The following is a 23,931-nucleotide window of genomic DNA, read 5'->3' on the forward strand; positions in this document are numbered from 1 at the left end:
TAATATTATTAACAGGAATGGCTTTTTCCTACACAGCTTGTTCCTTTTGTTGATCGTATGAGTTAGTTAGATGGACAGAATGATGTTCCAATGGATAGATAAATGGATGGATAGACCAATATACATAGAACAATGGACAGATGGATTGCCTAAACGTTTACCCACTCCACCACTGGTGTACCGTGGCATCAGTTTGTACCATCTACAGGATAGTGTACAGCTACAGCTACAGCACTGCAGCTACTTGCCAAGGCTCCTTTGGCCGTACCCCCCAAAACCCATGACCTTCACCAACCAGGACAACAAGGGCAGCAGGTCCATGGGGACACCGTCACCTCAAAGTTCCCTTCCAAGTCACACACCATCCTTACTTGGACATATATCGCCATTCCTTCATCGTTGCTGGGTCAAAACTTTGGAACCTAACAGCATTGTCGGAGCACCATCACCAGTCGGACTGCAGCGGTTCAAGAAGAAGGCCCACCAACACCTTCACAAGGGCAACTAGAGATGGACCATCAATGCTGGCTTTGCAAGAATCGTCTACATCTCAAGAATGAATTAAAAAAATATATAGAAAGGGAGAATATAGATAGATTGAACAGCATCTGGATAAATAGAAGGATGGATAGACAGATATAGACAGATGGATGGACAATTGGATAGCTATAGATAGATGGACAGGTGGATGGATAGATAGATATAAGATATATGTAATACTATCGGATATTACGTTCAGTACTTAATATATTCCTCTGAAATTCCACTTTCTGCTATTTTAACGAAAATAAATAGCAACAAGAGAAATTTCCAAAAAATGCATTGTGCTTTTATGAGTATCCTACAGCTGCAGATTTCAGAGCATTAGATATTGAGAATGAGAAGTTAAATTTGGTTTACAGTGAAACACTTGCAAATATTATTCTCGATAAAGAATAATTGATTTTTTTTTAAAACAGAATACATTCAAAGCTCATAAACAACATTAACTGTATTATCTGTCTGGTGTATTGGTACTGCATATATAACAGAGTATGGTCGAGATATATTTCAGTTGTCCAGACAGTAACCATGTTTTTCCTGTTACGTGACATTGACTTGCTCCATACAGGATTTTAAATTCCAAAATATTGCCATATTTCAAATATTTTATGGTTGTGAATGTAAACCAACATCCATAAATAATTTTCTCCCTGTGGATAAACCATGTAAGCTAAATAAATGCCACATATCTTGTTCGGTGTATGGGACAGCGTAAAGCAGTTTTTCCAGAGAAAAATGCCATTGGGAATGAAAGGGTGCTCTGCATCAGTGAACTGTAACATCTAATTATCAAGCATTGCAGGTTTTATTGAATTTGTCAGCTCTTTAGAAAATGCTGTTTTATGTGACTCAAGATTGAAAGTTTCACTTGCCATTTATTTTGTGCCTTCAGAAACCAATGAATGCCTTTAATCTATCAACCATTTGGAGAGACGTTTCTGATGTTATGACTGGTAAAGTTTCTGCCCACCACAATCAGGTGATTGTAGAGTTGGTTCTTCTGGGGGGGGGGGAATAGATTACTTCGGGATTTTAGAAGCCTTATTTTATGATAAAAGTAAGGAAACAAAACTATCTTTCAGTACTTGCTGAAGTAATCAAGAGGATACAGCTCAAGTTTTCTTTCTGCTATTAGTGGGAGTGCTTTTTCCCACCTAAATAAAATAAGGTGAGGCATTCCAGCAGAAATAGATGACATTGTCACCACCTTTATATAAAGCCCACATCACTTCATCATACAGCGCGTTAAAACGTTGATTGAATTGTGAGTACGTGTTCTGCTCATAAGATCTGTTAACAATTACAAGGCCAAACTGAAAAGGGTGAAGTGCAATATATTAAAGGCATCTATTCTCACTGACTTTTCTAAATGGCTAGCCAGAATGTCCATCATGATGATAAATCTCCTGAGGAATCTCCATCCTGACTACTGCGGTTGACAAGGGAGCAATACATGGTGAGTCTCTTAAAATCTTCCTGCAGTGAGTGACCATAATCTTACGCACACCAAAGTCATGCCTCTTGATGCCACGCCCCTTCTGTTGTGAGTTTTTGCCATTAGTCAATTGGAAAGATAAGTCTGCCACACTGAGCCTTCAAGCACGAGAGGGATGATGACCCTCCGTATCAGCAGAAATAACTACTGGCAAAACTTGGTTTAGTTCATCCTTTCAGCTTTTTCTGGAGTGTTGAGTGCAGGCAATTCCAAGGTGTCACAGGTAAGAGTTGGGTGTAGTACAAAGAGCAATTACCAGGACCAAATAGAAAAATCAGACATTGCAAATACTGGAAGTCTGAAACAAAAACACAAAATTCTGGAAATACACAGCAGAGCTGTGAGCATCTATAAAGAGAAAAAGACAGGGTTAATGTTTCAGGTACAAAACCTTCGCCAGGACAAGGATCAACACCCCAAACATTTACCTGTCTTTTTTTGCAGATGCTGAGGGGCCCATTGTGTCAGCCAGTGGCTCAGTCAGTAGCACTCTTGCCTCTGAGTCAGAAAGTTGTGGGTTCAGGTCCAGAGACTTAAGCACATAAAGCTAGGCCCGGAATTCAGAAAATTGAATGACGACCAAAAACTCCCATACCTACTAGGGGAAGAGAGAAGTTGCATAACACTAGCGGCACACTATGTTACAGCTTGCCATAAACAGAGGGACAACCACTAAAGATAAGATAAGAGTATATATAAAATATATGAAAGTATATTTATACACTCAGGGATATATCTGTTTATACACTGTATGGATAGATCTGTATTTTTGTGAACAAACATGAATGTTTTCCGATGCTTTGGCAACATAAGATGTAACTTGTCATGCCAATAAAGCGATTTGAATTGAATTGAATTGAGTGCTGCACTGGCAGTGGTGCTGTCTTTCAAATAAGACATTAAACCGAGGCCCTGTCTGCTTTCTCAGGTGCGTGTAAAAGATCCTATGGCACTATTTCGAAGAAGAGCAGGGGAGTTATCCCCCGTGTCCTGGCCAATATTTATCCCTCAACCAACACCTATTATCACATTGCTGTTTGTGGGAGCTTACTGTGTGTAAATTGGCTGCTGCGTTTCCTACATTACAACAGTGACTGCACTTCAAAAGTGCTTTATTATCTGTAAAGCACATTGGGATGTCTGAGGTAGTGAAAGGCATGATATAAATGCAAGTATTTCCTTTTATTTGCTGCTTATCATTTTCTGGCCTATCTAAGAATCTATCTGACAAGTGTACACCTGTCCTAGAATCAGAAGTGCTACTCTTAAACAGACACATCAGAATTATTTTATCTTTCAGTATTTTTCCACCCCACTACTCCTGCAGAGGTCAACGTTTTCTCAGAGCATGGCTCAAAGGACAGCTCTAGTATCACGAGTATGTTGCTATGAGTCAGAGGGTACATTAACCTAGTTGTTATGGTACTGTTCTAGGAATTAGATAGTGAGTTCAAATCCCACTGGGGCAAGTTGTGAAGTTAATAGAAATTATTCAATAAATCTGGTCACTTGTGGGCTAGCACCAGAAAAATAACAATGGAAGCTTCTGATTGTTGTAAATATTTAACTGGTTTACTGATGTTTTTTAAGAAAGGGAGCCTGCCACCCCTGAGTTATATATGGCTCCAGCCCCATGCTATGTGGCTGACTCCTAATGCCCTCTGAAGTGGTCTAGCAAGCCACCCAGTTGTAAACAATGACCACAAGAACTACTGTGGTTCAAGGTGACCTTCCCAGGGCAACCAGGGATGGACAATAAATGTGGCCTTGCCAACATCGCCAACATCCTGAGAACAGTTTTCTTTTGAATGTTTGAACTTTGACAGTGAATGTCAGGCTATTCAACTGTTCACATCAAGGCTGAGCCCGACAGTATCAAGTTCTGCCATCAACAGAAGCTCCAATTTACTATTTCAGAGTTTCAGAAACATCTTGAATAGCTTTACTGGAATAATGATTTCCTTTTGCCTTTCTCAGAGCATGTCTTGTGGGCTTTGAAGGGCTGGCATCCATCCATTGTATCTGATATAGAATCATAGGGCTGGATATTAGCTCAGAGGTGGGGAGGGAGCAAAGGAGCACTGTTTTTAGGGAGCATGGGTTTCCCTCAGGTCCTGACGAATTTAACCTGATTAACATTTTTTGTCTCCATTTCCCTGCTGCAGCCAGCCAGATTGAGAGGCTGGGTGGCTGTCAGGCGGGCAGGCCTTCGGCACCAGGTCGCAGTCGGGGAGCTTAGAGGAGGGATGGAGGGATTGGAGGCCTCGCGGGGGAGATCGGAAGAGTTAGTGGTGGAGGAGATTGGGGGCCTCGGGGGGCGGAGAGATTGGGAGCCTCGGTGGGGGTGGGGGGAGATTGAAAGAGTCAGGGGGGAGATCAGAAGGCTCAGGCGGGGGTGGGGGTATTTTCCGATCACAGTGGGTGGGTGAAGCACGTAAATTGGATCTAGAAGGTAAGTGGAAAGGCACTTACCTCCTGGATCCAGCAGTCCCCACCTCCCTTTAGCCGCCGGGTTTCCTGAGGCTTGGGATATCTGTCGGGCCAGGGTTAAGTTTAAAATCGTGGTTAATTCTGATGCAGCCTCATTATAATATTTAAATGACAAACCCATCTCCTGTGAGCGGGTTGGTTTTCCCCCCTTGCCCCGCCTCCATTAAAACCAGAAGTGGGTGGGTTGGGGCGGGATTCAGATTTTTTACATTTTTACATGCCACCCAACTTAAACCCATCCATTTTTGGGGGTTAAAGTTCCCCCCATAGAACCTTGCAGCACATATGGAGGCCATTCGGCTCATCATGCCTGTGCCGGCTCTTTGAAAGAGCTCTCTTTGTTCTGAACACTTCCCCTGCTCCAAAAGCTGCCTGAAAAGAGGGGTTTGACCTACATGGTCTTCATGTTGCTGCTGTTCACTAACCACCTGGATGTTGATGGAGGGGAAGTCTCTGGAGATTTATGGCATTGTTTTCGAGGGTCAAGATAACCGTGTGGGTACTATCAATTATGCCCTGGACTTCAAGGAATGTGCTCTGGAATTTCAGTGCCTTGACATTTGGTTGTTGTTTTTGCCCTGGAGAAAGTGATCAAGCTGTTTGTCATGGGGAACAAAGGCTCAGTGACCTGCCTGATGCACTGGTGCACTGCGGATTGATTGATTAATGTTGTAGATGTACCCTATGTCCGTCTTTCAGGTGAGACGTTAAACCGAGGCACCGTCTGCTCTCTCAAGTGGACGTAAAAGATCCCATGGCACTATTTCGAAGAAGAGCAGGGGAGTTATCCCTGGTGTCCTGGCCAATATTTATCCCTCAATCAACATAACAAAAAACAGATTATCTGGTCATTATCACATTGCTGTTTGTGGGAGCTTGCTATGCGCAAGTTGGCTACCGCATTGCCCACATTACAACAGTGGCTACACTTCAAAAGTACTTCATTGGCTGTAAAGTGCTTTGAGAAGTCTGGTGGTCATGAAAGTCGCTATATAAATGCAAGTCTTTCTTTTTATGGTGGCATGGAAGGAACTGGGGCATAGAAGTTCAAGGTGGTTGCAACCTTGATTGTCACTGGCAGCACAATCCCTGTGGTTGAGGTTGCTGAAAGATAATTTGCAGCAGGTGACACATCTTTAACACTGACTCCCTGGACAATCTTATGCTGCAAAGCAGGTACTCTTCTGACAGTCCCAGGTAGTTGTGTCTAAAGTTCAAACAGACAACTACTGGTATTTTTTCTTTCATTCTCTCTTTCGGCTTCTAAATAACTCAAGGATAGAGGTGCTTCGAAGGCTATACACATTTTGACAATTCTGGTTATAGCAATTAAAATACAGACAGTTCACTTTAAGAAATTATCTCTTGAAAGAGCAGAATATGATTAACCTTTAACAGTAATGTTTGGGTGGGACATACATTTGGCCCAGAATTTCCTCGATTCCGATTACACCGGTTTCAACACTGATCTTGTCGATGAGAGCCTATGCCCAAATTTTCTGCAGAGCATATTTGCCTAAGCCGGAACATAAAAACTGGTGTAAAAGAAGAGCAAATGCAGCGCTATCAATTGGTAGTAATAGCGTGAGTGTAAAAAGATGTGTACTGCCTTCTGCCATTGCACCTCACTCTCAGCCTCTTGCCTCTGTTCCTCCTCTTCCAGTGTCCTGGCCAATATTTATCCCTCAACCAACATCACCAACAGAAAATGCTGGAAATATTCAGCCAGTCAGGCAGCATCTGTGGAAAGAGAAAGGTCATCAGCTCTGACGAAAGGTCATCAACCTGTTAACTCTGTTTCTCTCACCACAGATGCTGCCAGACCTGCTGAGTATTTCCAGCATTTTCTTTTTTATTTCAGATTTTCAGCGTCCGCAGTACTTTGCTTTTGTATCTGGTCATTATCACATTGCTGTTAGTGGAAGCTTGCTGTGAGCAAGTTGGCTGCTGCATTACCTACATTACAACAGTGACTACAATTCAAAAGTACTTCATTGGCTGTAAAGCGCTTTGGGACATCCTGAGGTCACGAAAGGCGCTATAGAATTGCAAGTCTTTCTTTCTTCTCTTTCTTTTATTATGCTGCACAAGGTTATTCCCTTTGGGAAGGCCATTCCAGTAACTTAGTCCTTCTGAAGGATATGAAGACCTTAGAGAGGGTGCAGACAAGATTTACAAGAATGGTTCCAGGGATGAGGGACTTCAGCTACATGGATGGACTGGAGAAGCTGGGGTTGTTCTCCTTAGAGCAGAGAAGGTTGAGAGGAGATTTGATAGAGGTGTTCAAAATCATGAGGGGTCTAGACAGAATAGATAGAGAGAAACTGTTCCCATTGGCAGAAGGGTCGAGAACCAGAGGACACAGATTTAAGGTGATTGGCAGAAGAACCAAAGGTGACATGAGGAACAACCTTTTTACACAGCGGGTGGTTAGGATCTGGAATGAACTGCCTGAAAGGGTGGTGGAGGCAGATTCAATCATGGTTTTCAAAAGAGAGTTGGATAAGTACCTGAAAGAAAAACATTTGCAGGGCTACTTGGAAAGGGCAGGGGAGTGGGACTAGCTGAAGTGCTTTTGCAGAGAGCTGGCAGGGGTTTGATGGGCCGAATGGCCTCCTTCTGTGCTGTAACTATTCTATGAATGTGGGTAGCTATTGCACCATTTGTGAAAGAGCACTTCAGGAGATTGTGTGAGGGTTATCTTGACCATTGAAAAAAATGCTATGACAATCATGAATCTCAAGGGACTTCCCCTCCATCCAGAAGGTCAGTGACCATCAAGTGGAGCAGGGAGCTGGAAAAAGGTGCCTCTGCACCAGTTTTCAGCCTGAAACCCACTAGAACAATCTCACAAATTGGAAAAACTGCCAACACACAATGGTAGCAAAACAATAACTACAATGGCCTAGAAATTCGGGTCGGGGGCTTCCCGCGGGTGCAAGCCCCCGACCTGCACTTAGCTTGCGCGCCGGCCGTTGAGCTGTGGGCCCACGTGGAATTCCAATCCGGGGCCTGGTCCAGCTGCCGGCGCGCAGTGCTTGCGTATCCCAGGGCTGCAGTTAGTTCGATGCGTCCCCTGGTATCATGTGGGCCATGGGCAGCCAATCGGAGCAGGGAATGCTCCATTCATAAGTCTGACAGGAAGTTCTGTCAAGACTTATAAATACTATGGCCCCAAAATAGCACTAAATCTTCAAATAAATTTAAAAAAAACATCACATTTTTAAAATAAACTATAAATTACATGAAATAACTATTTTGAACAATAATTTAAATTTTTGAAAAAAATAATTTTATTTTCTAATGGGGCTAAAAATAAACTTACCTTGCTTTAAAGTATTTAAAAATAATAAACCTGTGGCGGAGCCACCAAGAGACACTGGGCAATCAGTAATCATTCCTTTAACTACCATGTAGTTCAGCTGTGGACTGCACCTTTAAACTGTATGTAGTTTCTTTTATTTTCGCGTCATGACGTCATGACGCCGATCACGTGACCCCCAGTTGGCGCGGAGAGCGTGATGACATCATGACGTCAGCTTCCAGTATTTAGTAGCAGTCTTGGAGAGGCTGTGGGACTGGACAGACCTGCTTACATCTGCTCTTGTAGTTTTACCAGTTAAAGTTGTTTGTTTATTAAACTTGGTTATTTTGTTTCACTGCGTCGAACTTCATTATTCGGATAGGAACTTCCGTTCCTACATTGGTGACCCCGATCTCGTTGGACAACTTTCGTCGAGATACTTATAATGAACACGAACGCCGTTGCCCTTAAATTGCCGCAGTTCTGGGAACAGCAACCAGCAGCATGGTTTTTCCAGGCAAAAGCCCAGTTTGCACTCCGGGACATTACAGCGGATTCAACCCGTTATTATTACGTGGTTTCCGCTCTCGACAGCGCCACGGCTTCACGGGTCGTCAGCCTCCTGGGGAATCCACCGGCAGAGGGCAAGTATGAAGCTCTAAAAAATCGTTTACTACAGGTGTTTGGTTTAAATAAGTCGGAGCGTGCATGCAGGCTTATTGCTATGCCCGGTCTTGGGGACTCCAAACCATCGGAATTGATGAGCCAAATGCTCACGCTTTTGGGTTCGGAGCCCCAATGTTTTTTGTTTCGAGAACTCTTCCTCTGCCAGCTACCTGAGCCAGTTCAGGCAGTCTTGGCCAGTTCTACGATTACGGACTGTGCCGAGCTGGCTGCAGAGGCAGACAAGACTTTTACGGTCACACAGCAGAGTTGTGCAGCCACGAGGCGTCTTTCCCCTATGCGAGCAAAGTCCAGCCCTCCTCCAGCAGGCTGGTGTGTGTACCACGCCCGTTTTGGTGCCAAGGCTCGACGCTGCCGTCCTCCCTGCAGTTTTGTTGAAAAAAAATCTCCAGCAGGCTCACAAACTTCGATGAGGATGACAGGGTCTGACAAACACACCCAGTTCACCATGGCAGTCGTTTCAGCGGGAAAACTCCTCTACATTACTGATTCCAGGACAGGGCGACGATTCTTGTGTGATACTGGTTCTCAGTGCAGTATTTTGCCAGTTTCAAAGCTAGATCTACAATCCGGCGGTCACGGCCCTTCCCTCGAGGCAGCCAATGGTGCGGCCATTCGCACGTTCGGTAAACGGACAGTTAATTTAACTCTTGGAGGTCAACGTTTTGTGTGGGAGTTTATAATGGCTAAAGTATCACAGGCTATCCTGGGTGCTGATTTTTTCTGTGCCTATGGTTTTCTGGTCGACGTCCAACATTGTCGACTCATTAATGCGTCTACTTTCCACGCGGTGCCTTGTCACCGCAGTACTGCTGTCTCCTGGTCGGTTGCCTGTGCGGTTCCATCGCAGGAAGGGTTTAGGCGCCTACTCGGCGAGTTCCCGGGGCTCACCAGGCCTACATTCTCAGCAGCAGTCGCGAGGCACGGTGTGGTGCATTACATCACCACAACGGGATCGCCTGTTTACGCTCGGGCACGAAGATTGGAACCCGGAAAGCTTGTAGCCGCAAAGGCAGAGTTTCAGACCATGGAGCGCCTTGGGATTGTTCGACGCTCCGATAGTCCTTGGTCTTCCCCACTACACATTGTACCTAAACCAGGTGCCGGATGGAGGCCTTGCGGGGATTACAGACGCCTTAACAAAGCCACTATGCCGGATAGGTATCCAATACCGCATATACAAGATTTTTCGGCTCATTTGGCTGGCAACTCAATATTTTCCAAAGTAGATCTCGTCCGTGGATATCACCAAGTTCCTGTGCACCCTCAAGACGTCCCCAAAACGGCGGTCATCACACCGTCTGGCCTTTTTGAGTTCCTTCGTATGCCGTTTGGATTGAAAAATGCAGCTCAGGCCTTTCAGCGACTTATGGACTCTGTGTTACGGAACCTTCCCTTCATTTTCATTTACTTGGATGACATTCTCATTGCTAGTAAGGATAAGGCGGAGTACATGGCTCATTAACGTACACTCTTTGCCCGTCTCAGCCAACATGGCCTCATCATAAATCTAGCCAAATGCCAGTTTGGGTTAACCAGCATTGACTTTCTGGGGCATAGGATCACCTCAGAAGGCGCCGTCCCACTGGCCACTAAGGTAGAGGCAGTTACGGCATTCCCGCGGCCTCATATACTCAAATCTCTTCAGGAGTTCCTGGGGATGGTAAATTTTTATCATCGTTTTGTCCCCAAGGCAGCCCAATTGATGCAGCCGCTGTACGAAGCACTTAAAGGGAAGTCGGGTAAAGATGTTATCATTTGGACACCACAGATGGACCAGGCGTTCCTGGACACCAAGGCGGCATTGGCAGATGCAACTATGCTTGCACACCCACTCCCGGGCGCGACCATCGCCCTTACTACCGATGCCTCCGATTACGCCATCGGGGCGGTTCAGGAACAATGGGTTGACGGGATTTGGCAGCCATTGGCCTTTTTTAGTCGCCAACTGCGTAAGAATGAGCGAAAATATAGCACTTTTGATAGGGAGTTGCTGGCCTTGTTTTTGGCCATCCGGCATTTTCGTTTTCTCCTAGAAGGACGCCCGTTCACTGTATTTGTGGACCATAAACCGCTCACTTTTGCAATGGCCAAAACGGCAGAGCCGTGGTCAGCCCGGCAACAGCGCCACCTTACATTTATATCTGAATTTACGACGGATTTACGACATGTGTCTGGCAAAGATAATCTTGTGGCTGATTGCCTTTCGCGTGCCCCAGTCCAGGCAATTCACCTGGGAATCGATTTCGTCGGGTTGGCGGAAGAACAGCTGGCAGATCCCGAAGTTCAGGCGTATCAGACCATGCCTTCTAGCTTGCAGGTAGCCGATGTTATGTTCCAATCAGCAGGAACCACGCTCTTGTGTGACACATCCATGGGAGTGCCCCGGCCCATTGTGCCAGTCGAATGGCGTAAGAAGATTTTTCAGGTTATACATGGCTTATCACACCCGGGGATGCGAGCTTCACAACAACTTATGTCCCGCAAATTTGTTTGGAAGGGAATGCATTTAGATGTTCGGGACTGGACAAACAATTGCGTGGACTGTCAAAAATCAAAGGTCCATCGTCACGTTAAGGCTCCAGTGGCCATCTTTCCGGTGCCTGAACGCCGGTTCGATCATGTACATGTGGACTTAGTGGGCCCCCTCCCCACTTCGCGGGGTTTTATGCATCTCCTGACAATAGTGGACCGTACTACCAGGTGGCCAGAGGCGATTCCCTTGGTTGCTACTACTACAGCGGACGTATCCAGGGCGTTTATTTCGTCGTGGGTGGCCCGGTTTGGGGTGCCATCTGATATCTCCTCTGACCGAGGTCCACAATTCACGTCAGAGTTGTGGAATGCAGTTGCACAGGGCTTGGGTACCAAGCTGCACCGTACCACCGCTTACCATCCGCAAGCAAATGTGAGAGGTTTCATCGGTCTCTAAAGGCGTCCCTCCGTGCCAGCTTGTGTGGTTCCAACTGGGTGGATAGGCTCCCTTGGGTGATGCTAGGCCTTCGTACAGCCCCCAAGGATGACCTCCAGGCTTCATCGGCTGAGTTAGTCTACTGTCAAGCACTTCAAGTACCAGGGGATTTCCTCCCTCCACATACAGAACCGTGGTCGCCTGCTCAGCAGCTTCTTCAGCATCACGAGGTGGCAAAGAATTTCCTGCCTATTCCAACCTCGCATCACAACCTACAGAGGCCTTATGTTCCGGCAGAACTTATGAGTTCCGATTATGTTTTTATTCGGCAGGATGCTCATAGAGATACACTCAGACCACCTTATGCTGGACCGTTTCGTGTCATCGCAGCGGGAGAGAAATATTTCACGGTCGAAGTGGGAGGTGAGTCCGATATCATCTCCATCGACTGACTTAAACCAGCCCATCTGGATCGGAGTGAACCAGTTGATGCTGCTCAGCCACCTCGCCGTGGACGACCACCGTTGGCTGCTAGACCAGTTATGCAACAGTCTACTATTAAATTGCCTGCTTCAGCCTCATCCTTGTCCACACCTTCTGCTACTGTTTCCTCCACCCCAGATGCACCGCTTCAGACACAGCCAAGCATTGGCTCATCTTCCAACGTTCCATCGTCTGAAGTTCGTAGTCGTTCGGGCAGAATTATTAAACCTCCTGTTCGTTTGACGCTGTCTGTTAAAGAGAATTCTGGGGGGGCGCCTGTGGCAGAGCCACCAAGAGACACTGGGCAATCAGTAATCATTCCTTTAACTACCATGTAGTGCAGCTGTGGACTGCACCTTTAAACTGTATGTAGTTTCTTGTATTTTCGCGTCATGACGTCATGACGCCAATCACGTGACCCCCAGTTGGCGCGGAGAGCGTGATGACGTCATGACGTCAGCTTCCAGTATTTAGTAGCAGTCTTGGAGAGGCTGTGGGACTGGACAGACCTGCTTACATCTGCTCTTGTAGTTTTACCAGTTAAAGTTGTTTGTTTATTAAACTTGGTTATTTTGTTTCACTGCGTCGAACTTCATTATTCGGATAGGAACTTCCGTTCCTACAAACCTGTGAAAAAAATGTTTTAATTTTAATTAATTCACCACTTACCTTTTAAAAAACAGACCTTACGTCTACTTTTTATATCTCTAACTTCTACAGGCTTACGTTCCCGGGAAAACCTGTAAAAAAGACCGAAGTTCAATGCGCACGCGCAGCCTCCCCTGCGCACGCGTTCGACCTCTGAACCTCTTCGTTCAGTGGAACGGAAGTGCCGGTTTCCCGTGCATGCAGAAAACCGGCACTTCCATTGGGCCTACGGGTGAGTACCCCATGCATACTCACCCGTGGAGACCTGAATTTCAATAAAATCCGGCCCCTCTAAACGGGCTCCTCTGAGTGCCTGATGCTAGGGGGCAGTGAGGATCCTATGCATTTTAGGATCTCTTTCAGTCCTGTCTTGTGTGCCTATGCACTAAAAACGAAGGTGCGAATACAGCCCATGCTGTAAACTGCACGTTAAAAATTCTAGCTTGGAAATCACAGGGCGCTCTCCCAATTTCCTACTGTTACTTCAGTGGCACCCCCCAGAGAAACGGCTGAAAACGGCCGTTTCCGCGATCTCTTTTAGATTTCTGCCAGTCTCCTGCCAGAGTTATGGTCAGCGAACAGTGTTTGCTCCAGAGTTTCAGGGTCTTTAGCTCCACTTTGGAGCTGCCAGAGGCCTGCAGATTCTATGGGCAGCACCATTTACCACTCTTTTCCCTCTGCCCGACCTAGATCCTATGGTAGTGGGCACTCGCTGAATAATCCAGCTGAGACTGTAGCCTAGGAGGCCCAGTGCTGCTTTAATCTGTTTTGTGAAGAACACACTGGGTCGGATATTCCGATCCCTATGGGTGTGTACGAGCTGTGTACCCATAGGGACCTCGGAAATGCCGGTTTCAGTCATGTTAAGCGCATGCGCTGAAAACCGGAATTTCTGATCTGTCAAGAATGCTCTTGACAGATCGGACGCCTGCCCTGGAGAAGGGCCTCTGCGGGTGGAGAGTTCCGCATTTTGGAGACCCTCCACCCGCAGAAAACCCTTAGAAATCTTACACCTGGCAAAAGCAGCGTAAGGCCTGCTTTTACCAGAATATGAGTTGTAATAAAGGAAAATAAAACATTATTTTTCACTCATTTTTCATTTAAAAGTACTTTAAAAAAGGTAAGTTTATTTTTAGCCCCGTAAAAAACATTAATTATTTTTTTCAAAAAATTAAATTTTTGTTTAAAATATTTTGGGGGAAAAATTCAGTTGGTTTGCGCCTCCTGTTAGAGCCTTAAGAGGGCGCTAATGGAGCGCAAAGCAACTAGTGCCTGTGCGTGGCGATGTTTGCGCTGCTCACGAATTTAACTAGACATTTTGCGGCGGTGCTAAACACAACTGCCACGATCTGATGCGCCGGTAGATCGTGACGTCAGTCACGTGTGCAATGCCCCGGTAGAGCCCCGGACCAGATATTGAGTGGCGCCCCCTGCCTTACCGCCGGCCGCTAGCAACGACAGGTTGAGGGGAGCGTTTTGCAGCAGGGAAGGGACTGGGGGAGTGCTATTTAAAGGCGTCCGCTTCCTGCCTTTTTTTGTTGGTGACATTTTTGCACCATGCATTCTGAGAGAGAGATTCAACGCTGTGTGAAGGAGTTTTGGGTACTGAGCAGTACTTTGCAGGTTCATTTTGATTTGCCCTTCCTTGTATCGATTTAGAAGAGACTGTGGGGGCTGCACTCTGAGCTCTTTCCCTGGGCCTCTCCATTGTTCTTTCCAGCAGATTTGATGTGCAGGTCTCTCCAGGCTGAGATTCAAGGCTGCAATGAGCAGGATATGAACGGAGAGCAAGATCAACCCTCCCCTTTAAAAACTGGCCGGCGCCATTGTGTCTGTGTTCCAAAGCTGACTCTCATCACATAAGCTTCACCAGCGCTCTGAGGTAGCGCCACGCTCCTCGGACTTTGCGCTTTAAGAGAGATGTGTAGCACCTTATTTAGCGCTCCAATCAACTCCGGGGGCGATAAAAGCCAAGTTTGCAGTTGGAGGTGATAAGTAGCGCCAGGCACTAAACTTTGCGCATGGCCGATAATCGCGCCCCAAACAGGGCGATACTGAATTTTTCCCCCTTAATTTATTGTAATTTCAACTCATTTTAAAAATGTGATTAAAAAAAAAAATTATTTAATGTTTTAAAGTGTTTTTGGGGTGATCTCCATTCATATATTTGACAGGTCTATCTGTCAAGTGTATGAAGGGAGATTCCCTTCTTTGATTGGCTCCCCATGGCCCACATGATCCCAGGGATGCTTGCAAACCGCCTGCACCCCTGGGGTACGTGGGCCATGCGCATTTCGAGTTGGAGAGGCCCAGGAGCGGAACTATATGCACCTCGGGAGCCCTCAGGTAAGTGTGTAGATTTTTTTCCAGATCGGAGGCTTCCACACGCAGGAAGCCTCCGATTTGAAAATACGGCCCACTGGGACCTACACTAAGTTGTCCATTGCCTGATTGGATTTACCCCTGGTCGCCACGTAGTCTGAATGCTTGCGTCCTAATGTTACACAGTGTTATTGGTGGGTTAATCCATTGCTTTAACACTGACATTAAAACAGTGGATAGAGCAATGTTGGAATTGCAGTAATTATTAGGTGCAAAACAGAAATACTTGCTAAAAATCAGTTTTTATTTTGTTGCCTATAACCAGTGTGTTTTGCAGAGCCAATTTATGATACTGGGTTAATTTACTGTATAAAATAGATATATATATACATACACACACATATTCGTATGCACAACTGTTGAGTTTGTGTGTGGGATTTTATTCCTTTCTTTGATTTGGGATGAAAATACAGGATGGTAAAAACTCATCTCTGAAGGATACAGTACGAGGTAACAGTATTAGGAATTAGTGAAATTAGAAAATCACTTACGGGGAGGTTAAGCAAACATCGTGGAATGTGTTAAAAAAAACTATAAGGCAAACCTTTTCGAGCTGGGATCACAGTAATTATTAGGTGTAAAATAAACAGTATTGCTGAAAGCCAATTTTCATGTAATTAAGCTGTATTTACCCAAAATGTGTATAATTTGACTGATTTATCTCTGTGCGTGGAATTGATCCACTCATTGTACGTGACTGATTTTCTGTGTTTGATCTGCCAATGGGGAGCATCGTTCGCTGTCTGTGCAGATTGTAGATTACACATTGTGGATGTGCTGTTCTTGATTTTCTGTCCATTTAATTAATGGAAAATTATGAGTACAATACCCACTATTTCCAATATACAGGGCTGCTGGGCAAGGCAGCAAGAGCGTATAGAATCATTGGCCTAGAAATTGGGTTGGTAGCGCCGGCGCTGAGCGCCTAAAGAGACCTAGAATTGAAGCGAAGCCCTATGTTGGGGCGGGCGCTATGAAGATAGCGCCAACTCAGATATTGACTATACATTTAGCGCCTGCGCAAAGTGTTTGCGCGCGCCCGCGAGCACAAGCGGCTCATGACGTCATTTCAGTGTGCAATGCCTTTTAGGAGCGCCTGAGCGCATATTGGGTGGCGCCCGGAGCCTTAGCGCCCAGCGCTATTAGTGACAGTTCAAGGGAGGGCTAACAGGCCCTTCTCGGAGTAGGGGGGCGCTATTTAAAGGGGACAGCTCTAGTGCAGAATCTTCTGCCACTTGGACTGCTCATTGCGATTGCTGCTACAGGGAGTTGGCGAGCTAATGTGGAGCGGAGTTCTGGGAATTAAGCTTTACAGTACTTGGGTCCTTCAAACCTGTCCGAAGCACTTGCAGCACTACACCTAAAAGCCTTTTGACCAACTGGCATCGGAATGGGAGCTTGTTTGGAGGGCCATGGCCTCATCACCCAACACTGTGAAGGGGCAGAGAGACGGCGGGAGAGAGGGCCGGGATTGGCCAGAAGGAGGAGGGGCAATGGAGGTCGGCCAATCCGACGGGATGCTGCGAGGGTCTTCAGGCAGCAGGTGACAAGCCTTGACATGTCGGAGGAGCAGTGTTTGGAAAGGCTCCGAATCTGGAGGGACATTGTTACTGATCTGTGCCACCTGCTTGGTCAGGATCTGCAGCCGCGTGAACGCTGCAGAACCTCTCTGTCCGTGATGGCTAAACTGATTGATGGCCTCCATTTTTATGCCAACGGATCCTTTCAGTCAGCCATTGGGGACAATGCGACTGCCACTCAGGCTGCAGTCCACTGTTGCATCCGGCAAGTGACAGATGCCCTTTATAGGCGAACGCGTCAATTCATAACCTTCCCTCGAACCCTGCACAAGCAGGCGGAGGAGGAGGAGTATGAGGAGGAGGAGGAGGAGGAGGAGGAAGAGCAGGCGGAGGAGGAGGAGGAGGAGGAAGATGGAAGGGCTGCTGAAAGTGGAAGGTCCATATGTCTGGACTCCTGTCGACAGCCCTGTGGTGGAATGATGAGGGTCTTAACTCATGCGCACTTTGGATGTTTGAGGGCCTCTGAATGCCAGCATCACTGAAAGTAGTCACATGCACCATGCCACATTGAAACTTCTGTTTATTGGCACAAAAGTCTTTCATTACAGCTAAACAACGTCATGTCAGCAGAAACCATAACTTTAAAAAAAACTGTGAACTGCTCGGCAAAGCCGCAAAACTCAACCAACCTTCTGCAAATATCACAGCAGGTGAGGGTTGTTAAGTCTGTGTGTTATATTGAGAATTACTACACAGACCACAAGAGTAAAATGTAACAGGTCTTTACTAGTTGAAGGTCAGGGCGGAACTGCCCAATAGATCATTACACAGCACTTATATACCGGTGTGGTCACCACTGGTATTACAGTATACAGCAGCCAAGATAAAGTAGTGCAACCCTTAAAATAGTTCTCTTAAAGGTGGAACGGTTACATACACTACAAGGGTGTCCTTGAATTTGGACAAACAAACGTCTCAGCACCTCCCTCTACAACTGGCCCCTTGAGGGAGAACGACTTCTCTTTTGCGCCCGGCCCCTTCCCTCCCTGCTGCTCCTCCGTAATTGGACCCCAGTGGCGGGCTCAAGGCTGGGGGACACCTCCTGACTGTCTGGAAGCGCAGAAGCCCCTGAGGGACGGCCTGGCCGACCTCTGGGCTTGGAGGGTGCGGATGCAGGATGCTTGCTGTGACCATGGCTGGAAGCAGTGTGGCCTGCAGGTGGTGGCAGCTGCAATGCAGGCGTCCCAGCGCTGGCATGTGCAATGGTCTTCTGCCGAGAGAGGACACCTGCACCATGGTCGGATGACACACTGGCTATCTGAGGGGAGTGACTCGGCTCATCCGCCACAATCGCATGCTCCACTGATTCCTGGCCTTGTACGGGAGTGGAAGGCCCCGGGGTGAGCCTGTCTGATGCAGAGAGGGTGGCTGCAGTGAGGGATCACGTTGCGTCAATCTGGCTATGGAGGAGCCCAGCAAGTGACTGCGTGGCAACAGTGAGGACCTGTGTGTCAGGTGCCAGTGCTTCGGAGAAGGCCTGGATAGTTCTTCCCATTGCTTCGGACAAGCCAGGTGCCGACCGCTCCACTGCCTCGGACAAGCCCTGCACAGACCTTTCCAGGGATTGTCCGAAGCCCTGAACAGTCCTTTCCATAGCCGACTCAAAGCCGTGGACAGTCCTCTCCATTGTTGGGCCGAAGCCCTGGATAGTCCTGTCCATTGTGGCCCCGAAGCCCTGGATAGACCTGTCCATTGTTTCCCCGAACACCTGGAGAGACCTCTCCATTGTTGCGCCAAAGCCCTGCAGAGTCCTCTCCATTGTTGCCCCGAAGTCCAACATACTCCTAGCCAATGAATCTATTGACTCAGGCATCTTCTCCACTGCAGCCATCAGCTCCGTGTGCCTGAGCCGGGCCTGTTTGCTCATCTCAGCCAGGCGACGGACCTCATCTGCACTCTGTGCAGCAGTCATAACGCCCTGCCTTGCCCTGTGGGGAGACGGTGGCAGCACTTGCCTATCCCCCGTGCGTGGCTGCATGCCGCTTGGTCCGGCAACTGGTTCATCCTCAGAGCCCCCCCCACCCTCCCCTCCAGGGGACTACTATCCCCAGTCTGTAGATGTGTCAGCTCCCTGGATTCTGCAACGGCTGGTCCGGATTCCTCCTGGTCCTCGCCTCCGGTGGCACTGGCACCGGCAGCTTCAGCGCGTTGAGCCCGAGTTGGTGCTGCTTCATCTGAAAGTGGGAGGTGGAAGAGTGGCTTTAGCAAAAGGACAGCTTTGCTGAAAGGCATGCCAGATTGCAGCAAGGCTCCGACATGGCTGCACACTGAGGATGCATGCTGGCGGGGGGACCAAGTGGAAGGCAACAGGTGAAAAAGCTGAGAGTCTTACCCTCGCTGTCGGTAATGGGGTCGGCAGATGCAGTGGTCACAGGACCAGACAGACGTCCTCCAAGTATCTGGTGCACTCTCTCCTCCAGATCCGTGAGAGTGACCACTTGTGGAGGTCCGCCACTGGTTCGACACTGCTCCTTCCGAATCATCGCCAGCTTGGACTGCAGGGGAAATAAGGGGAAGTTCTGTAACATGATGCCTTGAGGCCTCATTGCATGCCCCCCATGGTGCAAGAGCCCTTACAGGAGGCCTTGAGAACTCATCGCATGCCCCCCATGGTGCAAGAGCCCTTACAGGAGGCCTTGAGACATCTGTCCATGTGTGTGGCCAGAAAGGGCCATGGGTGCTTGCTGACAGATGGCCATTGGGGCATCATGGCAACAGGGTGGCCGAAGTCAGCTGCAGATGCAGGGAAGCACAAGTTTGGTAAACCATCACTCACCCTAACGATCCGTGTGAGGTCGTTGAATTTCTTCCTGCACTGAACAGGGGTCCTGGTCGCCATGCTGCTGGAGTTGACCCTCATAGCAACCTCCCTCCAAGATCGTCGGTAATCCTTCTGATTCGGCCTCTTGCCATTATCCGGATACAGGACCTCTCGACGGTGTTCAACTGCAGCCACCAAGTGGTCCAGGGCCTCAGTGCTGAAGCGCTCTGCTCTCTGTCTAACCTTCTCCATGATGAACAAGTTTGTACTGCCAGACAAGGGCGAGCGCCGAATCTGAGGCCTACAGGGCGTTGGGTGTTGAAGCTCAGACTGACTGACCCACCCCTTTAAGAGCCGGCCGGCGCCTGGAGGTCTTGTGCTTTCCCGTAATTGAGTTCACCTGCGCTGCGCCCGTCCGCGTCGATATTGAGTAGCGCCTGACCTTTTGCATCTTAAGAGCACCGTGCAACGGCTGATTTAGTGCCTCAATCCCCTTTGGGGGCGATGCAACCCAATATCACGCCAGGCGGCGATAAGTTTCGTCTGGCTATAAACTTTGCGCATCGCCAGTTCTAACACCTCAAGCGGGGCTATACCCAATTTCTAGGCCATTGAATCATAAAGCACAGAAGGAGGCCATTCGGCCCATCATGCCTGTGCCGGCTCTTTGAAAGAGCTCTCCAATTAGTCCCAATCCCCTACTCTTTCCCCATAGCCCACTACATTTTTCCTTTTCAAGTTTTTATCCAATTTCCCTTTGAAAGTTACTATTGAATCTACTTCCACCGCCCTTTCAGGCAGTGCATTCCAGATCATAAAAATTTGCTGCGTAATTTTTTTTTCCTCATGTCACTTCTGGTTCTTTTTGCCAATTACCTTACATCAGTGATCTCTGGTTACTGACCCTTAGAAAACATAGAAAACATAGAACAATAGGAGCAGGAGTAGGCCATTCGGCCCTTTGAGCCTGCTCCACCATTCAATATGATCATGGCTGATCCTTTATCTCAATACCATATTCCTGCTCTCTCCCCATACCCCTTGATGCCTTTTGTGTCTAGTGGAAACAGTTTCTCCCTGTTTACTCTATCAAAACCCTTCAAGATTTTGAATACCTCTATCAAATCTCCCCTCAACCTTCTCTGCTCTAAGAACAATCCCGGTTTCTGTAAGCTCTCCAAGTAACTGAAGTCATTCATCCTTGGTACCATTCTAGTAAATATCCTCTGTGCCCTCTCCAAGGCCTTGACATCCTTCCTAAAGTGTGGTGCCCAGAATTAGCCACAATATTCCAGCTAAGGCCTAACCAGTGTTTTAGAAATATTTGACAAAACCTCCTTCATTTTGTAAACTATGCCTCTATTTATAAAGCCAAGGATTCCATATGCTTTTTAACAGCCTTCTCAACTTGTCCTGCCAGCTTCAAAGATTTGTGAACATACACCCCCAGGTCTCTCTGTTCCTGCACCTCTTTTAAAATTGTACCATTTAGTTTATATTGCCTCTCCTCATTCTTCCTATCAAAATCAATCACTTCATACTTCTCTGTGTTAGATTTCATCTGCCATGTGTCTGCCCATTTCACCAGTCTGTCTATGTCCTCCTGAAGTCTGTTACTATCCTCCTCACTGTTTACTACATTTACAAAGTTCGTGCCCCTGTATACACAAGTCCATGTCATTAATATATATATCAAAAAGTGCAGTGGTCCCAACACCAAACATTTTGGGACATCAATGCACACTTCCGTCCAGTCTGCAAAACAAACATTCACCACTACTCTCTACTTTCCATCCCATAGCCAATTTTGCATCCATGCAGCCAATGCCCCTTTACTCCCATGGACGCCAATTTTTCTAACAAGTCTATTAAGTGGTATTTTATATAAGGCCAGTGTTGGGAGGAGCAGAGAGTGGCGGTAAAGTGAGTACTTAAACTCACTTTCGCGGGCTTTTTTTCAGAGGCCAGTATCGGGAGGAGCAGAGAGTGGCAGTACAGTGAGTACTTAAACTCACTTTTGCGGGCTTTCTTTCAGAGGCCAGTGTGGGGAGGAGCAGAGAGTGGTGGTACAGTGAGTACTTAAACTCACTTTGGCGGGCTTTCTTTCAGAGGCTTCCCAATCTCACAGACCAGTGGCAGCATTCCGGAGCCATGTCATGATTCAGAAAGTGACATGGGCAAGAGGAAGCAGCTGATTGGGTGAATACGGCCAGGTGAGTATTTATACTACTCTATAGTTTGACAGTTAATATTAATAGTTTATAAAATTTAGAAGGTCTTAATTTTTGTGGTTATGGTTTCTAAGGTCTCTGTTGTGTATCGGGGAGTGCTAGTAACCAAGGGCCCTTCAGTATATCATTTAATTGTAGTGTAATTAGTGGTACTGATTTGATTTAATTTTTTTAAATTAATTAAAAGGTAAGTCATGACAGGACAGCTCGTACCCATGGCATGCTCCTCCGACACTATGTGGGAAATCAGGGACACTTCCTGTGTCCCTGACGACCATGTGTGCAGGAAGTGTATCCAGCAGCAGCTACTGACAGGCCGCATTGTGGCGCTGGAGCTGCAAATGGATACATACTGGAGCATTTGCGATGCTGTGGACATCATGGATAGCACATTTAGGGAGTTGGTCACACCGCAGGTAAAGGCTGCACAGGCAGGAAGGGAATGGGTGGCCAGCAGGGAGAGTAGTAGGCACAGGCAGGTAGTGCAGGGGTCCCCTGTGGACATCTCCCTCTCAAACCGATATACCATTTTGGATATTGTTGAGGGAGATGGCTTATCGGGGGAAGGCAGCAGCAGCCAGCTTCCTGGCACCATGGGTGGTTCTGCTGCACAGGGTGGGAGGAAAAAGAGTAGGAGAGCTATAGTGATCAGGGATTCTATTGTAAGGGGAATAGATAGGCATTTCTGCGGCTGCAAATGAGACTCCAGGATGGTATGTTGCCTCCCTGGTGCAAGGCTCAAGGATGTCTCGGAGCGGCTGCAGGGCACTCTGGAGGGGGAGGGTGAACAACCAGTTGTCGTGGTGCATATAGGTACCAACGATATAGGTAAAAAACAGGATGACATCCTAAAAGCTGAATATAGGGAGTTAGGAGGTAAATTAAAAAATAGGACCTCAAAGGTAGTAATCTCAGGATTGCTACCAGTGCCACGTGCTAGTCAGAGTAGAAACAAAAGGATATTTCAGATGAATACATGGCTAGAGGAATGGCGCAAGGGGGAGGGATTCAAATTCCTGGGACATTGGAACCGGTTCTGGGGGAGGTGGGACCACTACAAACTGGACGGTTTTCACCTGGGCGTGACTGGGACTGATGTCCTAGGGGGAGTGTTTGCTAGTGCTGTTGGGGAGGGTTTAAACTGAAATGGCAGGGGGTTGGGAACCTGTGCAGAGAGACAGAGGAAAGGGAAGCAAGGATAGAAACAAAAGACAGGAAGGAGAAAAGCAAAAGTGGAAGGCAGAGAAATCAAGGGTGTAAATCAAACAGGGATACAGTAAATAATAATTCTAAAAGGATTAAGAGTGTTAAAAAAACAAGCCTGAAGGCTTTGTGTCTTAATCCGAGGGGCATTCGGAATGGGGTGGATGAATTAGCAGCGCAAATAGATGTAAACAGAGTTGATGTAATTGGAATTATGGAGACATGGGTGATCAAGGCTGGGAATTCAACACCCAGGTGTATTCAATATTCAGGAAGGACAGGCAAAAAGGAAAAGGAGGTGGGGTAGCATTGCTGGGTAAAGAGGAGATTAACACAATAGTAAGGAAGAATATTAGCTCTGATGATGTGGAATCTGTATGGGAAGAGCTGAGAAATACCCAGGGGCAGAAAACATTAGTGGGAGTGGTATACAGACCCCCAAACAGTAATGCTGAGGTTGGGGGTGGCATTAAATGGGAAATTAGAGATGAGTGCAATAAGGGCACAGCAGTTATCATGGGTGACTTTAATCTACATATAGATAGGGCTAACCAAATTAGAAACAATACTGTGGAGGAGGAATTCCTAGGGTGTATACGGGATGGTTTCCTGGACCAATATGTCGAGGATCCAACTAGAGATCAGGCCATCTTAGACTGGGTATTATGTAATGAGAAAGGATTAATTAGCAATGTTGTTGTGTGAGGCCCCATGGGGAAGAGCGATCATAATATGATAGAAATCTTCATTAAGACGGAGAGTGAAGTAGTTGACTCAGATACTAGGGTCCTGAATTTAATTAAACGAAACTATGATGGTATGAGGTGCGAGATGGCTAGGATGAATGGGGAACGTTACTTAAAGGGTTGACGGTGGATAGGCAATGGCAAACATTTAAAGATCGCATGGATGAACTACAGAATTTCTTCATCCCTGTTTGGCATAAAAATAAAACAAAAAAGGTGACTCAACCGTGGCTAACAAGGGAAATTAGGGATAGCATAAGATCCAAGGAGAGTACATATAATTTGGCCAGAAAAAGCAGCAAACTTGAGGATTGGGAGCAGTTTATCATTCAGCAAAGGAAGACAAAGGGATTAATTAAGAGGAGGAAAATAGAATATGAGAATAAGCTTTCAGGGAACATAAAAACTGACTGTAAAAGCTTCTATAGATATGTGAAGAGAAAAAGATTGGTGAAGTCAAGCATAGGTCC

This window comes from Somniosus microcephalus, chromosome 1 (assembly GCF_052327205.1).
Source record: "Somniosus microcephalus isolate GS21.2 chromosome 1, FLI_Smic_1.0, whole genome shotgun sequence".
In the NCBI taxonomy this organism is placed as follows: Eukaryota; Metazoa; Chordata; class Chondrichthyes; order Squaliformes; family Somniosidae; genus Somniosus; species Somniosus microcephalus.